Genomic DNA, 21690 nt, shown 5'->3' with positions numbered 1-21690 from the left:
AAGTGGGGGGAATCTCACTCCCCAACTTCAAGCTCTACTACAAAGCCACAGTAATCAAGACAATTTGGTACTGGCACAAGAACAGAGCCACAGACCAATGAAACAGAATAGAGACACCAAACATTAACCCAAACATATATGGTCAACTAATATTCGATAAAGGGGCCATGGACATACAATGGGGAAATGACAGTCTCTTCAACAGATGGTGCTGGCAAAACTGGACAGCTACATGTAAGAGAATGAAACTGGATCACTGTTTAACCCCATAAACAAAAGTAAATTCAAAATGGATCAAAGACTTGAATGTAAGTCATGAAACCATAAAACTCTTAGAAAAAAACATAGGCAAAAATCTCTCAGACATAAACATGAGTGACCTCTTCTTGAACATATCTCCCTGGGCAAGGGAAACAAAAGCAAAAATGAACAAATGGGACTATATCAAGCTGAAAAGCTTCTGTACAGCAAAGGACACCATCAATAGAACAAAAAGGTATACTACAGTATGGGAGAATATATTCGTAAATGACAGATCCGATAAAGGGTTGACATCCAAAATATATAAAGAGCTCACACACCTCAACAAAAAAAAAGAAAATAATCCAATTAAAAAATGGGCAGAGGAGCTGAATAAAGAAGAAATTCAGATCACCAACAGACACATAAAAAGATGCTCCACATCGCTTGTTATCAGAGAAATGCAAATTAAAACCACAAAGAGATATCATCTCACACCAGTAAGGATGGCTACCATCCAAAAGACAAGCAACAACAAATGTTGGTGAGGTTGTGGAGAAAGGGGAACCCTCTTACACTGCTGGTGGGAATGTAAGTTAGTTCAACCATTGTGGAAAGCGGTATTGAGGTTCCTCAAAATGCTTAAAATAGAAGTACCATTTGACCCAGGAATTCCACTTCTAGGAATTTACCCTAAGAATGCAGCACTCCAGTTTGAAAAAAACAGATGCACCCCTATGTTTATCACTGCACTATTTACAATAGCCAAGATATGGAAGCAACTTAAATGTCCATCAGTAGATGAATGGATAAAGAAGATGTGGTACATATACACAATGGAATATTACTCAGCTATAGAAAAAAACAGATCCTACCATTTGCAACAACATGGATGGAGCTAGAGGATATTATGCTCAGTGAAATATGTCAGGCATAGAAAGACAAGTACCAAATGATTTCACTCATATGTGGTGTATAAGAACAAAAGAAAACTGAAGGAACAAAACAGCAGCAGAAGCACAGAACCCAAGAATGGACTAACAGTTACCAAAGGGAAAGGGACTTTGGAGGATGGGTGGGAAGGGAGGGATAAGGGCAGGAAAAAAGAAAGGGGGCATTACGATTAACATGTATAGTGGGGGGTGGCACAGGGAGGGCTGTGCAACACAGAGAAGACAAGTAGTGATTTTACAGCATCATACTATGTTGATGGACAGTGACTGTGAATGGGTATGTGGGGGGGACTTGGTGAAGGGGGGAGCGTAGTAAACATAATGTCCTTCATGTAATTGTAGTTAGTGGTACCAAAATAAAACTAATAAAAAAATATAAATAAATAAATAAAAAAGACTAGGAACAAAAAAGTGTTGGCAAGGATGCAGAGAAAGGGGAACCCTCCTACACTGCTGGTGGGAATGTAAACTAGTTCAAGCATTGTGGAAAGCAATATGGACGTTCCTCAGAAAACTAAAAATAGAAATACCATTTGACCCAGGAATTCCACTCCTAGAAATTAACCCAAAGAAAACAATTTCTCAGATTCAAAGAGACATATGCACCCCTATGTTTACTGAAGCACTATTTACAATAGCCAAGATAGGAAACAACCTAAGTGTCCATCAGTGGATGAATGGATAAAGAAGATGTGGTACATATACACAATGGAATACTATTCAGCCATAAGAAAGAAAACAACTCCTACCATTTGCAACAACATGGATGGAGCTATAGGGTATTATGCTCAGTGAAATCACCCAAGTGGAAAAAGTCAGGTACCAAAGGATAGCCCTCATTTGTGGAGTATAACAACAAAGCAAAACTAAAGGACCAAACCAGGAGCAGACTCGCAGACTCCAAGAAGGGACTAGCGGTACCAAAGGGGAGGGGTGAGGGAGAGTGTGTGGGGAGGGAGGGAGAATGGGATTGAGCGGTTTTATGATTAGTACACATGGTATGGGGGGATCACAGGGAAGACTGTATAGCACAGAGAAGACAAGTAGTGACTCTGTGGCATCTTACTACACTGATGGACAGTGACTTCAATGGGCCATGGTGGGGGACTTGATAATATGGGCGAATGTAGTAACCACAGCATTTTTCATGTGAAACTTTGTGAAGTGTGTGTATCTATGATACATTAATAAAAAATAATTAAATTCAAAAAAGAATAAAACCTAAACTCCTTTGACACAGTAGCTAAGATGCTTTATGATCCCACTGCTATCTATCGTCTAACTTCATTATTTCCCCTACCCTTCCTTCCCTATACCATGCATATTACATTTAGGTCCAGACATTCAGAACTTCTTTCCTTGTACAGAATGCTTGGTCATGTCTTTACACAGAGTCATTTCCAACTCAGTTGGGGTTTTATCACCTGCATGTACTAGGAATAAAGCACTACAAGTCAAGCAAATACAGCTTGCTTTCCCACATCATAAAAAGGTTACGATGTAGGCAGTTGAGGACCAGAATACTGGTTCTGGCAATTACTAATGACCAATGTTCCTTTAAGCCTCCTGTGGAGGGCTGTACTTCACATGAGCTCAGGATAAGTAATGTGCTTCCAAACACTGAATTTGCATGGCATGAAGGAAGAAACAAAAAATTAAAGGGAAGTCTATGTACTAGCAGAGTCTGTCACTTTTTTTTTTCAGAAATATAACCTTTTCTGGGAGCTCTACCTGGGAGACCACTGTCTACATCCTCATTGGCCGAACTAGTGGCTAGGGAACTTGGAATATTAAATATTTTTAACTGAATGTGGCACTAATCCAACAAGGTTAGGATTACATAAAGAAGAAAATGAAATAGATTTTGAGTAAACAACTAGGAATGTTCACCTATGTACCCACTGTAATTTTAATTTATCTGGATTACAACACTAGACACAAAAGATTATTTATATCTATATCTAGCTGTCTGTGAGACTGTTCTTGAGGCCAGTATATAATAGAGGGCCTCAGTAGGAAAAGGATTGCATACAAAAGGAGTATATTTAAAGAGGGAAGTATGTACAAAGGTGTAGACAGGATTATGGGAACAAGAGATGGTGAAACACCCAGAGATTACCCAGAGGGAAGCAATTATTATTCAAGGCCTAAAGGGGCAAGAAAATCGGTTGCTACCAGGATGGGGTGACAGCTGATGCAGCAGGAGTTGTGGCTGTGAATAGAAGGATTTAGTCTTAGCCAATCTATAGTCTGTGACATATGGATCAGGGAGAATAAATACCGTGACCTGTCCCCTCACTTCTGGTAGTATCTTCCATTGGGAAAACCCAATAGGAAGCCAGAGGGCAGGCATAGGTCTGTTGACTAGAAGTCAGCCTCTTAGAGCTCAAGGCAGGGTGGAGAGGGGCAGAGATGGATTTTGATTTGTAAACAGAATAATCAGGGTAAGAGGGATCATTTCTTTGGTACAGTATCTAGTATAGTGCCTGGAACATAGTAGGTTCTCCATAATTATTTACAAAATCAGTACTGTTGAATTAATTAAGTAGAGAGAAATACTCAGCCAGTATGTGACTTAAGAATTTATAGAGCTTTAAACATGAGTTGCGAGGTGTAGTTTGACCCTTGGAAATGAACGACTTGGGGAGCATTCCAAATCACCAAGGGTCTCTGGGCTGAATTTACTCTGGATGATTCTCTACTTAAAGAATGTAGTAACAGAATTTGAGATGTTCATACATACCCATAAACAAGAATACTTGTCTCTGATAGGCCCCCTTTGTGGAAAATCATGATAAATACTTCTGGTACAGAGATTGCCAAACTCATATGAGTTCAGAGTGGGTGACATTAGATGTCTCTTTACCTTTCATCTATCTTTGCTAAATATACTGGGGAGATCATGCATTTCATGTTGGTTGCTTCAGTGTGAAAGCCAAGTTAGAATGGAAGTTCCTTTTCTTCAAGGAGTTTAGTAATCCTAATTACCAAAGGGTACTTATATCATTTTCAATGAACAGAGAAACAAATAAGTGAGTTGTCTTCAATATAAAACCAATAACTCTGAAATACTACAGATTTTGTAAAGGACCATTGTGAAGTGCAACAAATATACAGTAAATACAGAAGCATATAAATATTTTTGACTTATTAGCAGTTGGTAAAAGACTTCCTTTGCAGGCAAAGCCAGTTTGGTTGAAATAAAGTTTTGATTAGTTTCCTGCATTTTGATGACAAAACCCAGGTTTTCAGTGGTAACAGAAGAAAAAAGAAAACTGCCTTCTGAGTTGGCAGCTGGTAGAACTGCCAGAAGAGCTAGGAAGAAGATATACATTGGATGGGTATTTATGAATTTATATGCTGCTTGGTATGTGGCAGGGGCTGATGTGAAATCTTTTTTTCTCCTCTACAAAATATTAAAATCTACTTCTCTCTCTCAAATATGTTTGGTGCAAGTAGGTTTTCTTAGGGTAATGTAAGGATGACTTCAATACTTGGAAAAACTGTATTTGGGCCAATATTTGAGTCTACATTTGAGTAAAGACATAGGGACACAAATGTTTTCTTGGAATATGAAAGGCTCTTCTGTATATTCATTTTTAAATGATGAGGAAGGAGATACACACCTGAATAGTTTTCTGGAACTATAGACCAAGTACTGTGGCCTGAAGTCTGACTTAGAAGTCTGAGTGGGCTTTAGTTTTTTTGAAAGTGGTTATGGATAATTAACAAGTATTTTGATGACTTCTCTTTCATTACTCTGGTTACTCTTAACAAGATATGGGAAGAGTAAGAAGCACCACCTTCATGACTAGAAGGGAGCAGAATTAGTCCCCAGTTACATATTTGAAATGGTTCCTATTACTCAAAAAAATCTCATGCTTTTGAGACTTTACTAGCATAAAACATACTACATGTGACATGAAAACTTAAACTCCAAAAACATGGTTGTATGAACCTGATGCAGTTTTTTACACATATGCCCTGTAATTGCTATTACAAATATATTTTCTATTTCTATCACCAAGTTACTGCTATAAAAATGGTATAGGAAGGGATTAAAGACGGCGGTGTGAGAAGTGAGACAGAGACCACTTCCTAAAACCACATACAATATGAAAATATAATTAATACAATTAATTCTGAAAGAGCAAACAGGAAAGAAGGCTGCACCAGACTCCATACACCTGGTGAAAAGAGCAGACCTCATGGAAAATGGCAATGTACCAAAGCTGTGATGCAGCAGAACCCAAACCCTTGCCCCACAACAGCTCACCGGTGGGAGGAAGAGAATCGGAGCAGGGAGGGAGTGGAGGGCAGGGACTGCTAAACACCTAGCCCTGGAGATCTGCTCTGGGAGCATGAACCTACATTGCATGGTGCTCTGGTGATTAGTGGGGTTGGAAAGTAAGACAGGCAGAATACCTGGAGAGACAGAGATCCCAACTGTTTGTAGAAAACAGAAATTCATATATGGCTGAGCCAGGCAGGCAGTCTGAGAGACTTCCTAACAGTGAGAGGGCTGCTAAAGGGGCAAGGATTGCACAGAGATTACTGATCAGGAGAAAGGACAGGTAGACAAATTTGTGCAGGTGCACTCTGCCCAGCAGGTTAGAAACTTAAATGATTTTCAGGCACTCCATCCCCCTAGATGGCTACGCAGCTCCAAGGACCCCCACCATGTTACGCAGCATGCTGTGTCTTCCTCCAGTCTAACCTGCACCTGGCTCACAAACCAACAGCCCCTGCCCTGGTGTCAGTCCAGCCAGAGGGAAGCCCTTCCCACAGCAGCTACAAACACAAAACACAGAGGCTTACACTTGTGTGTTCAGCCCACTGGTTATGGCAGTGGAGAGAGGCATCATAGCTGGGAAACAGGAAACAGCTCTTTCCTCACCCAAGGCACCAGCACCACTCTCCTGAAACCCCTGACATTGCTCCAGGGCACAGAGCAGTTCCATAGAGTAGAGCTTCTGGGCACTACAGTGTGCCACATACAAATATGAAATGTCAAAGGAACCTGGTTCAAAGCAAAATCTCAACACCAGAGAAAGGACTGAGTGAGACTGAATTAATAAATCTTCCTGAAAGAGATTTCAAAATAAAAATCATAAACATGGTCATGGAGGTACAGAAAAATATTCAAGAACTCATGAATGAATTTAGGACAGAGATCCAATCACAGAAGAACACAATGGAGGGTATTAAAAGCAGATTATGTACAGTGGAGGAGATGATAAATGAAATAGAAACTAGGGAAGAGGAATAAAAAGAAGCTGAGGCACAGAGAGATAAAAAGATTTCTAGGAATTAAAGAATATTGAGAGAACTGTGTGACCAATCCAAATGGAACAATATTCATATTATAGGGGTACCAGAAGAGGAAGAGAGAGAAAAAGTGATAGAAGGTGTCACTGAAGAAGTAATTGCTGAAAAGTTCCCCAATCTGGGGAAGAAGACAGTCTCTCAGGCCATGGATGTGCAAAGATCTCCCAATACAAGGGACCCAAGGAGGACAATACCAAGACATATAATAATTAAAATGGCAAAGATCAAGAAAAAGGCCAGACTATTAAAAGAGGCCAGAGAGAGAAATAAGATCACATACAAAGGAAAGCCCAGCAGGCTATCATCAGCCTTATCAGCAGAAACGTTACAGGCCAGAAGGGAGTGGCATGATATATTTAATGCAATGAAGCAGAAGGGCCTTAAACCAAGAATACTTTATCTGGCAAGATTATCATTTAAATTTGAAGGAAGGATTAAACAATTTCCAGATAAACAAAAGCTGAGAGAATTTACCTCCTACAAACCATCTCTACAGTGTATTTTGGAGGGACTGCTATAGACGGAAGTATTTCTAAGTTTAAATAGCTGCCACCAGAAGTAATAAAAAGGGAGAGATAAAGAGTACAGAATATGATACGTATATACAGATTGGAGGAGGAAAAAAAGGAGGGGGAAGAAAAAAACATTTAGATTGTGTTTGTAATAGCATACTAAGTGAGTTAGATTACACTCTTAGATAGTAAGGAAGTTACACTTGAACCTTTGGTAACCACAAATTAAAGCCTGCAAAGGCAATAAGTACATACCTACTGATTATCACCCTAAATGTAAATGGTCTGAATGCACCATTCAAAAGACATAGAGTGACTGAATGGATAAAAAACAAGACCCAACTATATGCTGCCTACAAGAGACTCACTTCAAACCCAAAGACATACACAGACTAAAAGTGAAGGGATGGAAAAAGATATTTCATGCAACTAATAGGGAGAAAAAAGCAGGTGTTGCTGTACTTGTATCAGACAAAATAGACTTCAAAACAAAGAAAGTCACAAGAGACAAAGATGGACATTATATATGATAAAGGGGTCAATCCAACAAGAGGATATAAACACTGTAAATATCTTTGCACCCAACACAGGAGCACCTACATATGTAAAACAGATATTAACAGAATTAAAAGGGAAAATAGAATGCAGTGCATTCATTCTAGGAGACTTCAACACTCCACTCACTCTGAAGGACAGATCAATCAGACAGAACATAAGTAAGGAGACACTGGCATTGAATAACACATTAGAACATATGGACCTAACAGACATCTACAGAACTCCCCACCAAAAGGAAGCACTATACACATTCCTCTCAAGTACACATGGGACATTTTCAAGAATATATTATATACTAGGCCACAAAAAGAGCCTCAGCAAATTTAAAAAGATTGAAATTGTACCAACAGCTTCTCAGACCACAAGGGTATGAAACTAGAAATAAATTACGCATAGAAAAAGAAAAAGCCTACAAACACATGGAGGCTTCATAACATGCTCCTAAATAACCAGTGGATCAATGACCAAATAAAAACAGAGATCAAGCAATATAAGGAGATAAATGATAACTATAATTCAATACTGCAAAATCTGTGGGATGCAGTGAAGGCCATGCTAAGAGGAAAGTATATTGCAATACAGGCCTACCTCAAGAAAGAAGAACAATCCATATGAATAGTCTAAACTCACAATTAATGAAACTAGAAAAGGAAGAATAAATAAGGCCCAAAGTCAGTAGGAGGGACATAATAAAGATTAGAGCATAAATAAATAAAATTGAGAAGAACAAAACAACAGAAAGAATCAAGGAAAGCAAGAGCTGGTTCTTTGAGAAAATAAACAAAATAGATAAACCCCTAGCCAGACTTATCAAGAAAAAAAATGAGTCTACACACATAAACAGAATCAGAAATGAGAAAGGAAAAATCACTATGGACACCACAGAAATACAAAGAATTATTAGAGGATACTGTGAAAAATATGCTAACAAACTGGATAACATAGAAGAAATGGATAAATTTCTAGAAAAATACAACCTTCCAAGGCTGACCGAGAAAGAAACAGAAAATCTGAACAGACCAATTACTAGGACCAAAATTGAACTGGTAAACAAAAAACTACCTAAAACCAAAATCCCTGGACCAGATGGCTTCACCACTGAATTTTATCAAACATTTAGTGAAGATCTAATACCCATTCTCCTTAAAGTTTTCCAAAAAGTAGAAGAGGAAGGAATACTTCCAAACTCATTATATGAGGCCATTATTACCCTAATACCAAAACCAGGCAAAGACACCACAAAAAAAGAAAATTACAGACCAACATCCCTGATGAACATAGATGCAAAAATACTCAACAAAATATTAGCAAACCAAATTCAAAAATATATCAAAAAGATCATCCATCATGATCAAGTGGGATTCATCCCAGGGATGCAAGGATGGTACAACATTTTAAAGTCCATCAACATCATCCACCACATCAACAAAAAGAAGAACAAAAACCACATGATTATCTCCATAGATGCTGAAAAAGCATTTGACAAAATTCAACATCCATTCATGATAAAAACTCTCAACAAAATGCGTATAGAGAGCAAGTACCTCAACATAATAAAGGCCATATATGACAAAACCACAGCCAACAGCATACTTAACAGCGAGAAACTGAAAGCTTTTCCAAGATTGGGAACAAGATAAGGACGCCCACTCTTCCCACTGTTATTCAACATAGCACTGGAGATCACAGCCATAGAAAGTAGACAAAACAAAGAAATAAAAGGCATCCAGATTGGTAAAGAAGTTAAACTTTCACTGTTTGCAGATGACATGATATTGTACATCAAAAACTAAAGAATCCACTCCAAAACTACTAGATCTAATATCTGAATTCAGCAACATTGCAGGATACAAAGTTAATAAACAGAAATCTGTTGCATTCCTATACACTAATAATGATCTAACAGAAAGAGAAATCAGGAAAACAATTCCATTCACAATTGCATCAAAATGAATAATAAAATATCTAGGAATAAATGAAGTGAAAGATCTATGCACTGAAATCTACAAGACACTTATGAGAGAAATTAAAGAAGACATTAAAGAAGAAATTAAAGAAATAAATGAAAACACATCCCATGCTTAGATAGTAAGAATTAATACTGTCAAAATGGCCATCGTGCCTAAAGCAAACTACAAATTCAATGCAATTCCTATCAAAATACAAAGAGCATTCTTCAACAAACTAGAGAAAATAATTCTAAAATTTATATGGAACCACAAAAGATCCTGAGTAGCCAAAGAAATCCTGAGAAGGAAGAATAAAGCTGGGGGGATTATGCTCCTTAATTTCAACCTCTACTGCAAAGCCATAGTAATCAAGAAAATTTGGTACTGGCACAAGAACAGACCCATAGACCAATGGAACACACTAGAGAGCCCAGATATAAACCCAAGTATATATGGTGAATTAACATATAATAAAGGAGCCATGGACATACAATGGGGAAATGACAGCCTCTTCAACAGCTGGTGTTGGCAAAACTGGATAGCTACATGCAAGAGAATGAAACTGGGTTATTGTCTATCCCCATATACAAAAGTAAACTCAAAATGGATCAAAGACCTGAATGTAAATCATGAAACCATAAAACTCTTAAAGATAACGTAGGCAAAAATCTGAATATAAACATGAGCAACTTTTTTCTGAATGCATCTCCTTGAGCAAGGGAAAAAAAAGCAAAAATGAACACATGGGACTACATCAAACTTAAAGCTTCTGTATAGCAAAGGACACCATCAACAGAACAAAAAGGCATCTTACAGTATGGGAGAATATATTTGTAAATTACATATCTGTCAAGGGGTTAACATCCAAATTATATAAAGAACTCACATGCCTCAACATCCAAAAAGAAAATAACCACATTAAAAAATGGGCAGAGGATATGAACAGACTATTCTCCAAAAAAGAAATTCAGATGGCTAACAGGCACATGAAAAGATGCTCCACATCACTAATTATCAGGGAAATGCAAATAAAAACCATATTCTCACACCAGTTAGGATAGCCAGTATCAAAAAGACTAAGAACAACAAATGCTGGTGAGGATGTGGAGAAAGGGGAACCCTCCTACACTACACTGCTGCTGGTGGGAATGTAAGCTAATTCAACCATTGTGGAAAGTAATATGGAGTTTCCTTAAAATACTAAGTTGAAATACGATTCGGCATGGGAATTCCACTCCTAGGAATTTACCCAAAGAAAGCAATTTCTCAGATTCAAAAAGACATATGCACCCCTAGGTTTATTGCAGCACTATTTACAATAGTTAATCTATGGAAGCAACCTAAGTGTCCATCAGTAGATGAATGGATAAAGAAGATGTGGTACTTACATACAATGGATACTACTCAGCCATAAGAAAGAAACAAATTCTACAATTTGCAATAACATGGATGGAGCTGGAGGATATTATGCTCAGTGAAATAAGCCAGGTGGAAAAAGGCAAGTACCAAATGATTTCCCTCATTTTTGGAGTATAACAATGAAGCAAAACTAAAAAGAACAAAACAGCAACAGACTCACAGACTCCAAGAAGTGACTAGCAGTTACCAAAGGGGAAGGGTGGGGGAGCGGGTGGGGAGAGAGGGAGAAGTGGATTCAGGGGTATTATGATTGGCACACATGGTGTGAGAGGAATCGGGGGGAATACAGTGTAGCACAGAGAAGGCATATAGTGACTCTGCGGCATCTTACTACACTGATGAGCAGTGACTACAATGGGCATGGGGGGACACGAGAACAGGGGTGAATGTAGTAACCACATTGTTTATTCATGTGAAACTTTCATAAGAGTGTACATCAATAATACCTTAATAAAAAATAGAGGAAAATTGTTTATTTTTTAACTGATGTGGTGTCTTGATATTTTGACTGTGTATAACAGTTTGTGAAATAGTAAATGATTCTAAACCTTTATAACAATGGTTTAAAATTCCTTCAACTTCAGGATAACAAAATTCCCAGAAGATTTATTTTTAAAATATAGTACATCATGAGTAATAAAAACATATCCATTAAATATTACCAATGATCATTATCTCTTCCTCTGTAGTTATTCACAAAACATGAGAGCCCAAGGAGTAAGTTCAGGTGTTCAAAGAAGGAATGTATTTTATTTACCATTAAATGTTATATACTAGCTCCTAGAAAGATTAGTTAGGGTCCTTAACAGAAAGAAGATGTTCTTGGCAACCATCTATGATAAAAGAAGATATTATATTACAGTGCTGGGTTGTATCTTCCTTTAAAGTTTATATGCAGAAAATTGATACACTTTGGTATCTAGACAAATCAGGCTGAAACAAGATAGAAGAGACTACATAAGGAACTGTTGTGCTTTCAGCACGAAGATGTGTGTGAGCAATTAGTTTTGTTTAATGTAGATTTAATGTGACTGATGGGAATAGATGTTACTAAAATAGTACAAGTTAAAAGTCTATCTTAGCTACTTACAAATTTGCAACAAAAGGCATTTACTATGATTCCTTTGGGGAAGATATGTTTGGATACACTTTTTTTTTTAACCACAATTAACCTGCTCTTACTTAGGAAATTGTTTTTTTAGCTAATGTTGTTTAATGTCTTCAAGTTTAACTGTCTCAATGTAGTAAATATATGATACACTATGGCACTTTTTTTTTTTAAGTATCTGGTTCTCTTTGGAATGCTTCCAGGATCTTCTGGAAACCAGATTTTTTATATCTAGGGACCTCTACTCATTAAACAGTTGTAAATATAGAAATGTATAGAATAGCTCATTGTCTTTATGTCACAAGAGTTATTTAACATAGGCTCCCCTGATAATTTAGCTCATTGTTATATAGCAACATGAGTTCTGAACATCTCTTAATGGAAATGACAAATTGGATGACCTGTCAATATTTGTAACTCAAATCTGGTCCTACCATTTGATGGTACAAGCACCAAAGCCAAAGCCATAAACCTGCTGATTTTTAACAGGTCTACCTTTGGCCATGTTTCCCCTTCAATTGAGCATGTTAGTTGAGGCCTGTAACTTCTATAAATCCACCTGTAAATCAATCAACAAAAAGTATCCTGAGTTGGCATTCTGCCTTCAAGCTCTTCATTTCCCTGTCTAGCAATGGAAGTAAAAGTTTTCACATGAACTTTTCATGTGATTTCATGTGACTCCTGAGGAAAGAGATCTAAATGAAGAATAAATCAAACCCAAAAGTCAAACTAATCTAGATTGAGATGGGATATTTGGGCCTGGACCAGGGTTTTCAAAAACTCGATTTCAAAATCAAACTATAAGTAGTCAGGGGATAGAGAAAATGTCTTATTTGAAGTACTCCCTATAGTTAAATCTGTGCATGGGCCAGTCTTGGTTTTGAAGGGGTCAGAGTCAGGTTGCATAATAATTAGGCTTGCTTTTGCTGAAAGTGGGCTTTGGAACATACAGTAATAATAATAAACATATAGGCATATTCTGGAAGTGGCTCCAGAATAGACATTTGTGTTTTGTTTTCTTCTTCCTATTGTGAGGAAACTACCCCTCTCCCTGTGTAGTTCTAGTGAGAGCTAACAACTGCTGACCTCTCCTCTCCAGGTGTAGACAGAGAACTCTACTTGTGCCCACTGACATCATCCTTGGGAATTCTCATGAATTGGAGCTTAGGGAAATCTTTGTCCACTAAGCTAATGGAATAAAGTCTTCAATGGGTATGCACAACAAAGAATACAAACCATAACAAATTAGTCCAAGAAATTCACTAAACAAAGAGCAACAACAAATACAATAAATGACAACAAAACTCTGGGGAAAGGGAATCTAATTTCTAGAGTTGCCACATTATTTTATTTAAAATATTTTATTTTCAAAAAAAATGTCATGAGTCATGCAAATAAACAGGAAAATATGGCTCATACACAGAGGGGAAAAAAAGTAGTCAATAGACACTGTCCTTGGAGAAGCCCAGATGTTGGATTTACAAGACAAAGACTTTAAATTAAATATAAATTTGTAAAAGGAGCTAAAGGAACCACATCTAAATAAGTACTCAATCCTGCTGAAGACAGCATTAATGAACCTTCTGTCACTATAGATTGGTTTGTAAGTTCTAGAATTTTGTAAATGAAATCATATAATATTTTTTTTATTCAGCATAATTCTTTTTAAGATTCACCCATGTTATTACATGCATCAATAGTGTGTTTCTTTTTATTGATGAGTAGTGGTTTATTGTACATAAATCAGGCTTTGGCAAATCTAGCAGGCCAAGTCTAGTTGGCTAAATTCAGCTTGTTGTTGGCCAAGTCAGACTATGCCCATCTGCTCATATGTTGTTCATGGTCTCTTTCATGCCATAGCTGCAGAGTTTGGTAGAAACTATATGGCCCAGACAGCTGAAAATATGTATGAGTTGTCTCTTTGCAGAAAAAGTTTGTATGCCCTGTACAATTTATCATTATTCACCTGTTGGAAATTTGAGGTTTGTTTCTGTTTTGGGGTTTTAAAAATAAAGCTGCTATGAATATTTATGTACAACTCTTTGAATGGACATACATTTTCATTTCTCTTGCAAAAATACCTTGAGTAGAGGGGCTGAGTAGTATGGTAAATGTATGTTTAACATTTTAAGGCACTGCAAAACTGTTTACCAAGGTGGTTGTATTATTTCACATTCTAAACAGAAATATATGAGAGTTCTAGTTGCTCCATTTCCTTGTCAACACTTGATATGATCAGTTTTTCTTAGTCATTCTATTGAGTATATCCTAAAATATATTATAAATTAAGTTTCCCTAGTGACTAATGACATTTAGCGTCTTTATGTGGTAAGCTTTGTGTTCAAATATTCTGCCTGATATTTAGCGGACTATATTATGAGAGGGATGTAATAGTTCTTCACATATGCAAAATATGTCACATTTCAAATACATAATTTGCAAATATTTCCTATAAGCCTGAGGCTTGCTTTCTTTCTTATAAATATTTTTTGAATAGCCAAAGATTCCAATTTTGATAAAGTTAAATTTATTGATTTCTTTTGTTTTATACTTTATGGTTTGTGTCCAATAAATCTTGGCTAAACTCAAGAGAACTAATATTTTCTCATGTTTTTTTCTATAAATTTTATAGCACTAACTCTTATATTTAGATCAATCTTGAGTTGATTTTTATATATGGGGTGAGGTTAGGGCCTGGGTTTATTTAATTATTTTTCATATTGACCCCAAGACCACAGTTTTTACTCCTGTAGGTTTATAAGCCTTCTATCAAGTTGTATAAGTTCTCCAAATTTTTCTTCTTCAGTTATTTTAGCTTCCAAAGTCCTCTGCAGTTCCATATAAATTTTAGAATTGGCTTGTCAATTTCTACAAAAAAACCTTAAACTTTGATTAGGATTGCATTGAAGATTAATTGGGGGAGAATTGACCTAGTAATGATACTGAGTTTTCAAATCAACGAACATGTTACATTTCTTCTGCTTTACGTCTTTAATTTTTCTCAAAAACATTTTATAATTTTTAATGTATAGGTCTTATACATCTTTCATCAAATTTATCTTTAAGTATTTCATATATTTTGATATTATAAAGTTATACTTTACAAAATTTCAGTTTCAGATTTCTTGTTGCTCAAATACAGATTCAACTGAATTTTGTATCCTGCATAAAGTTTTGTATCCTTACTTGTATCCTGCATTCTTGCTAAACTCACTTATTAGTTCCAAGGGTTTTTTGCAGATTTCTTAGCCTTTTACATATAGACAATTATATCTTCATGAACAAAGCAAGTTTTATTCTTCCTTTGCAATCTGCATTTTTTTTTGTATGATTGCACTGGCTAAATTTGTTAGTACAGTGTTGAATAGAAATGATTAGAATAATTATCCTTAGTTTTTTCTTGTTCTCAGGGGAAAAATTTAGCCATTCTCTACTGGTATGGAGTTAACTGTCATTTTTTATAGAAAACCTTTATGAGATTGAGGATTTTCTATACTAGTTTTCTGAGAGTTTTAATCATAAATGATTGTTGACTATTACACTGTTTTTCCTATATTTATTGAGACTATCATATGTTTTTTTTTCTTTTTTAAGCTTTTAGTACAATGGATTATATTGATTTATTTTAAGAATTAATATTTGATAAATATTAACCTTGTTTTTAAAAAATTCTGATTAATACTATCAAATTTACCTTGCATCTTAGGATAAACCCTACTTGGCCATATATTACTGAATTTGAATTTCTAAAATATTTCTGAGGAGTTCTGTATCTATACTGATGAGGGACATGGATCTGTAGTTTTTTTCCTTATATTTTCTCATTTTTTTTATCAGTGTAATACTGGACTTTACATTATTGTCATACATTTTACTTCCACATATAAGCCCACAGATTCACTGCAGTATTTTTGCTTTAAACAGTCAAGTATCTTTAATTTAATATAAAAATAAGAGATAATCATTTGATCATTAGCATTTCTTTTGCTTTTCATTGCTTTGTAAAGATCCACACTACCATCTGACATTTTCCTTCTCCCTGAACAACTTCCTTTAAAACTTCTTACAGTATATTTTTGTTGGTAAAGTTCCATTAGCTTTAGAATGTCTGGAAAAGATTTCCTTACATTAAAAAAATATATTTGACTGAGTGTAGAGTTTTAGTTTGACATTGTTTTCCTTTTAGTAATTTAAAGACAGTAATCTACTGTCTTCAGGCTTATATCACATCTGGAGAAGTCTGCTATTAGTCTACCTTTGCTCTTCGTATGAAATGTGTCTTTTTACTCTGAAGTCTTTTAAGATTTTCTCTTTATCACTTGTTATAAACAATTCTTTGTAATTTGATTTTGTGTTGTTTTCTTCAAATTTCTTTTCCTTGGAACTTTTAGATCTTCTTGGATCTATGGGTTTATTGTGCTTGTCAAATGTGGAAAGTTTTGGCCATTATTTCTTCAAATATTGTTCTATGCTATTTCCCTTTTCCCTTCTTTGAGGCTCCAATTAAACTTACATAAACCTGTTTAAAGTTATTCCAGAACTCATTGATATAATTTTTTTTAGTCTTATTTCTTTCTGCATTTCAATGTGGTTAGTTTCATTCATTACAGTATCTTAAAATAACCTTTATTATGCAGTGTATAATCTGCTGTTAATCTCATCAAGTGTAATTTTTTCTCAGACGTACTCTCCATCTCTAAAAATATACTTTAGAACTTTTTATATCTACTAAGTCATTGTATTTATATTTTGTTCTATACTCTGGAACGTGCAAAATAGTTATAAAACTTTTCACATCCTTCTACATTAATTCCACCATCTGTCAATTCTAGATTGTTTTGATTAGTTGAGGGTTTTTTCCCTCTTTATGGAATTTAATATGCTTCCCTGTATGCTTGATAATTACCTATTGGATGCCAGGCATTATAAGTTTGCTTATTGGTTGCTCATATTCTTCATAGTGTTTGTGAACTTTGTTCATGGATGTAAGTAAATTGGAAACAGTCTGGTTTTTTGAGTCCTGCTTTTAAGCTTTGTTGGCAGAAGCAGAACAGAAGTTATTTTAGAAAAAATTTTTTTCTACTACTATGAAAATAGCCCTCAGTACTCTATAAGGTATCCCATGTATTGCAAGAATTTTCTGCTCTAACTGGTGGAGACATGGATTACTCCTGACCTATCTGAACTCCAGAGATTTTTCTGCCTGCTCCATTCGATTTTCTTTTTTTAACTTCATCTCCAGTATCTTTCCTTACACACATGGATCAGTATTCAGTACAATATTCAAAATGTATGCAAAGCTTTATTTTCTCCCATCTGTGAAGCTTTCTCTTCTCTGGTGTTCTGCCTATGAACTCTAGCTACTTTGCCATCCTTGCATGCCCACTTTATTTCTTCAGTTCCACTAGACTATGGGGCTCTTTCTGGGTCTTCCTTTATTCTTCTCAGAAGCCTGTAAACTTTCTTCAGGAATTAAGCTTACACATGTGTAGGGCTCATCTCATTTGTTTCCCCTCTTTTTGTGGGTTAGCATGGGTATTTCACATATATTCTCTGCATTTTAAGCAATTTTAGATGGTAGGTAAATGGAGTCTCCATTGCTCCACATGGCCTCAAAAAACATTTTTAAACATGAATGTACAAATCTTTGAAGGTGAGAGGTAAAACCTGAAATGCAATCCTAAAATCCTAGTTAATTGCTGTGTGATAGCAGAAATAAGATGCACCAGCTAAAGCCTGAGTTTCCTAGATCTCGTTTCATTGTGAAAAACATAGGGGTTAAATATAAATCAAGACTCATTTGTCGGGTAAAATTAAGAGTTGATCTAATTCAATCCAAATACTTGATTACAAAAAATTTCAGATATCTAGAAACATAGCCCACACTCTATATTAATTTTTTTCTGTAAATAATTGACCTCAGAAATTAAAACCCACTTTCCTCAAAAGTAGGGGATAAAAAAAGAATAGGATCCTGAACAAAATTTGCTACAGCAGAGGAAAAAAAGGAAAGTACCAGGAATGTTTATGTAAGAGATTTCAAAGACATAATATTATCACACTTAATTTATGCCAATAGAATTTTTGCCAATATACCCTATGGGTATAAAACTTTGCATCATATAGTCTTGATCTTTATTTTACTAATCAATAATAAGTTTGAAACTCTCTTCATATATCATATGTCATATGTTTAACTGGTTTTTATAAAGATGAAAACTTTTTAAAGTTAAACAACATACATTCTGGGAATACTTATGTATGCAAGTATATATATATAAAACATGTATCACTTATATATGTGATAGAGTTCTATCTTTTAAAAGCAGGGATATGGTAAAACTAAGTTTCAGGATAGTGATTAGTTTGGGTAAGAAGACAAAATGAGGGAGACACAAGAAGTTGATGTGTTCAGTATTCCAGTTTTAATATTTAGTGGTGGTTTTGTGGGTGTTTATTCTATTGTGGAAAAAAAATTTTTGAATCATAAATAAAAGTTGTCCATTCTTGGATCATTGATGAAAGTATGTTAATCAATTAATCCAAGCTTTTCTCTTATCAATAATGATAAAGAAATATAAGGAGCTGAGTGGTAAGGAGAGAAATAATGAGAGAGAGAAAAGGAGGAGGAGGAGGAAGAAGGAGGAACAGGAAAAACAAATAGATTTAGATTTCTTACAAGAAAAAAATTGCAAAGTGAATTAAAAACATATGATGAAGAAATTGCTTCCATTAAACAAAAACATGGGGCAGAAATGCAAGAGCTCTGGGAGGAGATGGTAAGATAATGGAAAAAAATGAAATGTGAGCCGGCAAAGCTAAGGAACTATAAGAAAAAAAATATCTGATAAATGATACTGACAATAGATAGAAAACATGGGAGAGTAGACAAGAGAGACTGTGAAAACAAACGTGCTATTATTTGTACTTGCATTTTATTGTATTGCATCTGTATTTTAGTTGTATTCCTCTTCCCCCCTTTGTATCTCCTTTTGTATCTTGTTGTTGCTTATGAAGGAAGAGACTGCTGAAAGCACAGTAAAGTGTAAAATATGAAATGGCGATGAAGAAAAAATTAAGAAGGATCAGAGAGAAAAAGATAGATAATGGAGGACTGGCAGAGAGACACTTTGTAATTCCAAATGGAAAAAAAGCAAAGTAATGGATCTGAGCATATATTTATAATTCACTTTCTTAAAATAAAAGAACTTTGAATCCACATAATTACTCATGTCCCAGGGGAAACTGAGCCAGGGAAGACAACATAGTTATAACCAAAGTTATAACCATAGTTATGACCACAGTTATATGTAATTCCCATATAATTACAACCATAGTTATAACTGTGGAGGGCTGGAAATGAGATCACCAGGTGTGAGATCAGCCAGAAGTGACAACACCGAAAGTGACATCATTGTGGGCAGCTCATAGGAAGTGAGCACAGGCTCACTATATAAGGAGTGTTCTGAAATAAAACTGCACCACTGTTCTGCCACCAGTGGTCAGTGAACCTCCTGATCCCAACTTTGGTTTCTGTGTCTTTCTTGCTATCTCTGTGTTTTCTTAATCTCCCCACACACTCCTCTCAGGCTCAGCTGGTTTGTAGGGCTGGTCTCCGCAGGTGGTGCCTGAACAGGGGCCTGAGAACAGAGTGACAGGGATCTGAAGAACATCAGGTTCTGCAGAGCTCGACTCTGCAGGCAGCTCTCATGTTAGTTGAGGAGACTCCCCGAGGGGCTCTGAGGGGCAGCCACGTCAAAACATAAGGTACAGCAATATAGTGTGGAGGGAGGTACGGGAGCAATAGAGTCAGGAGTAAAACTTGGAACAATCAGGGTCAAAGGACTGTCCAGGTCAGAGGACTGTACAATTTTGTATATATGCTTAAAGCTATAAACATGGGACAGTCTGGGTCAAAGGACTGAGAAATTTTTGTACATATGCTTAAAGCTATGCTTCATGCATGCAGTAGCAGAGTGCACGGCTAGCAGAAGATTGTCTTGCTCTTGTGCAGGATACCTGCCCCTAGTTCCCTGAAGAGGGAACCATAAACTAGCAGATTTGGCAAAAAGTAGAGTTACAGCTTAAACAGTGCTTCATCCTTCATGGGCCTTGGAACTTTCCTGTGGAAACATTTGCTTTATGGAATTTAGTGAAGGAAAGTTTGGATCCATCCCCTGAGGTTACCCGTTTGCCTGATAGGCTTTGGGAGGGAGGCTCTATAGTTGTGCAATTGAAACAAACAGTCATGGGTTATGAGGCTTTGGCTAATGCTATAGTCCCTGTGGACTGTGAGCCATTACTTCCCAAATATGAACAAGACAATGAGCTACCACCAACACCTCCTGAATATGACCAAAAGTTTGTTGCCAGAGGTACAGCAGTGTGAGGAGGAGCTCCCTGGGAATAGGCAACATGGCATCCAATATGGCGGCCATGGCATAAAAAATGATGACCAGGAAGACTCATACTGTGAGCCGGAGGAGTTTGACTTCTCGGAGTCTGAGATGGAAGGAGATGGTGACACAAAATCCTCTAACACCTTGACACTGCCTTCCAACACTGGATCTGTTTTGACTGCTTTTCAAAAATTGAAAGTGTCTTCACCTAAAATTCTGCACTCATCACTCTGTCCTAATTGGCTTTGGAGCCATAAACTGCAAGCAGGGAACCCCTCTGCACTCCTGTGCCCTCCTAGTAATCAACATAAATAGGAACATTCCATTCCTATTATCATCAGAGTGACTCCACGTCCTGCTCGCTGCTCAGCTTTGCATTGTAGCATCCGAGAAGCCCAGAGGCGGGGTGAGGACACATCTGAGTTCCATTCCCTCTGTCTACTAGTTATTGAAAGGTGGGGGGGGAGATGGACATGTCAGATATTATAATCCTATCCCTTTCAAAACTTTGAAGGAGCTCAAGCAATTCTGCTCTCAATATGGTCCAACTGCTCCTTTTACCGTCACTCTCTTGGAAGTAATATCAACTGAAGCTATGATTTCTAATGAGTGGAGAATTCTTGCTAAGGCTTGTCTCACTGGATGTGATTATTTATTATGGAAGAGTGAATTTGTAGACTTGTGTGTACAACAGGCCAACAGAAATCAAATGCATAACATTCCCATTAGTCTGGAATATGTTGACTGGAGAAGGGCAGTATTCTGCCTTGATGGATCAGTGTCAGTTCCCTTTACAGGCATATCAGCAAATTAATATTTGCAGAAGCAAGGCTTGAAGGAGCCTGCCCACTGCAGGAGCTAAAACTGAGAAGGTCAGCAGCATTTGGCAAGGCCCAGATGAGCCGTTTCAAGAATCTGTATCTTGCTTACTATAGGCAATATCCAGAGTAATTTCTGATTCTGAGGCTGGAAATGTTCTTACTAGTCAACTAGCCTATGAAAATGCCAACAGTACATGTCAGGGTCGAATTCAGCCTTATAGAAAAAAGGGAGCTCTTTCTGACTTAATCAAACTTTGTACAGACGTGGGAACTTCTTACATGCAGGATGCAGCATTGCAGGCGCGTTACGTAAAACATTTGGCCCAACACAGAGGCCCTGCCCTCAAATAGGAATAAGATACCATTTTAATGGTGGATGTTTTTGCTGCAGACAATTCAGCCA

Source organism: Manis javanica, chromosome 2 (assembly GCF_040802235.1).
Source record: "Manis javanica isolate MJ-LG chromosome 2, MJ_LKY, whole genome shotgun sequence".
Classification (NCBI taxonomy): Eukaryota; Metazoa; Chordata; class Mammalia; order Pholidota; family Manidae; genus Manis; species Manis javanica.
Note: the sequence above shows the minus strand (reverse complement) of the source record.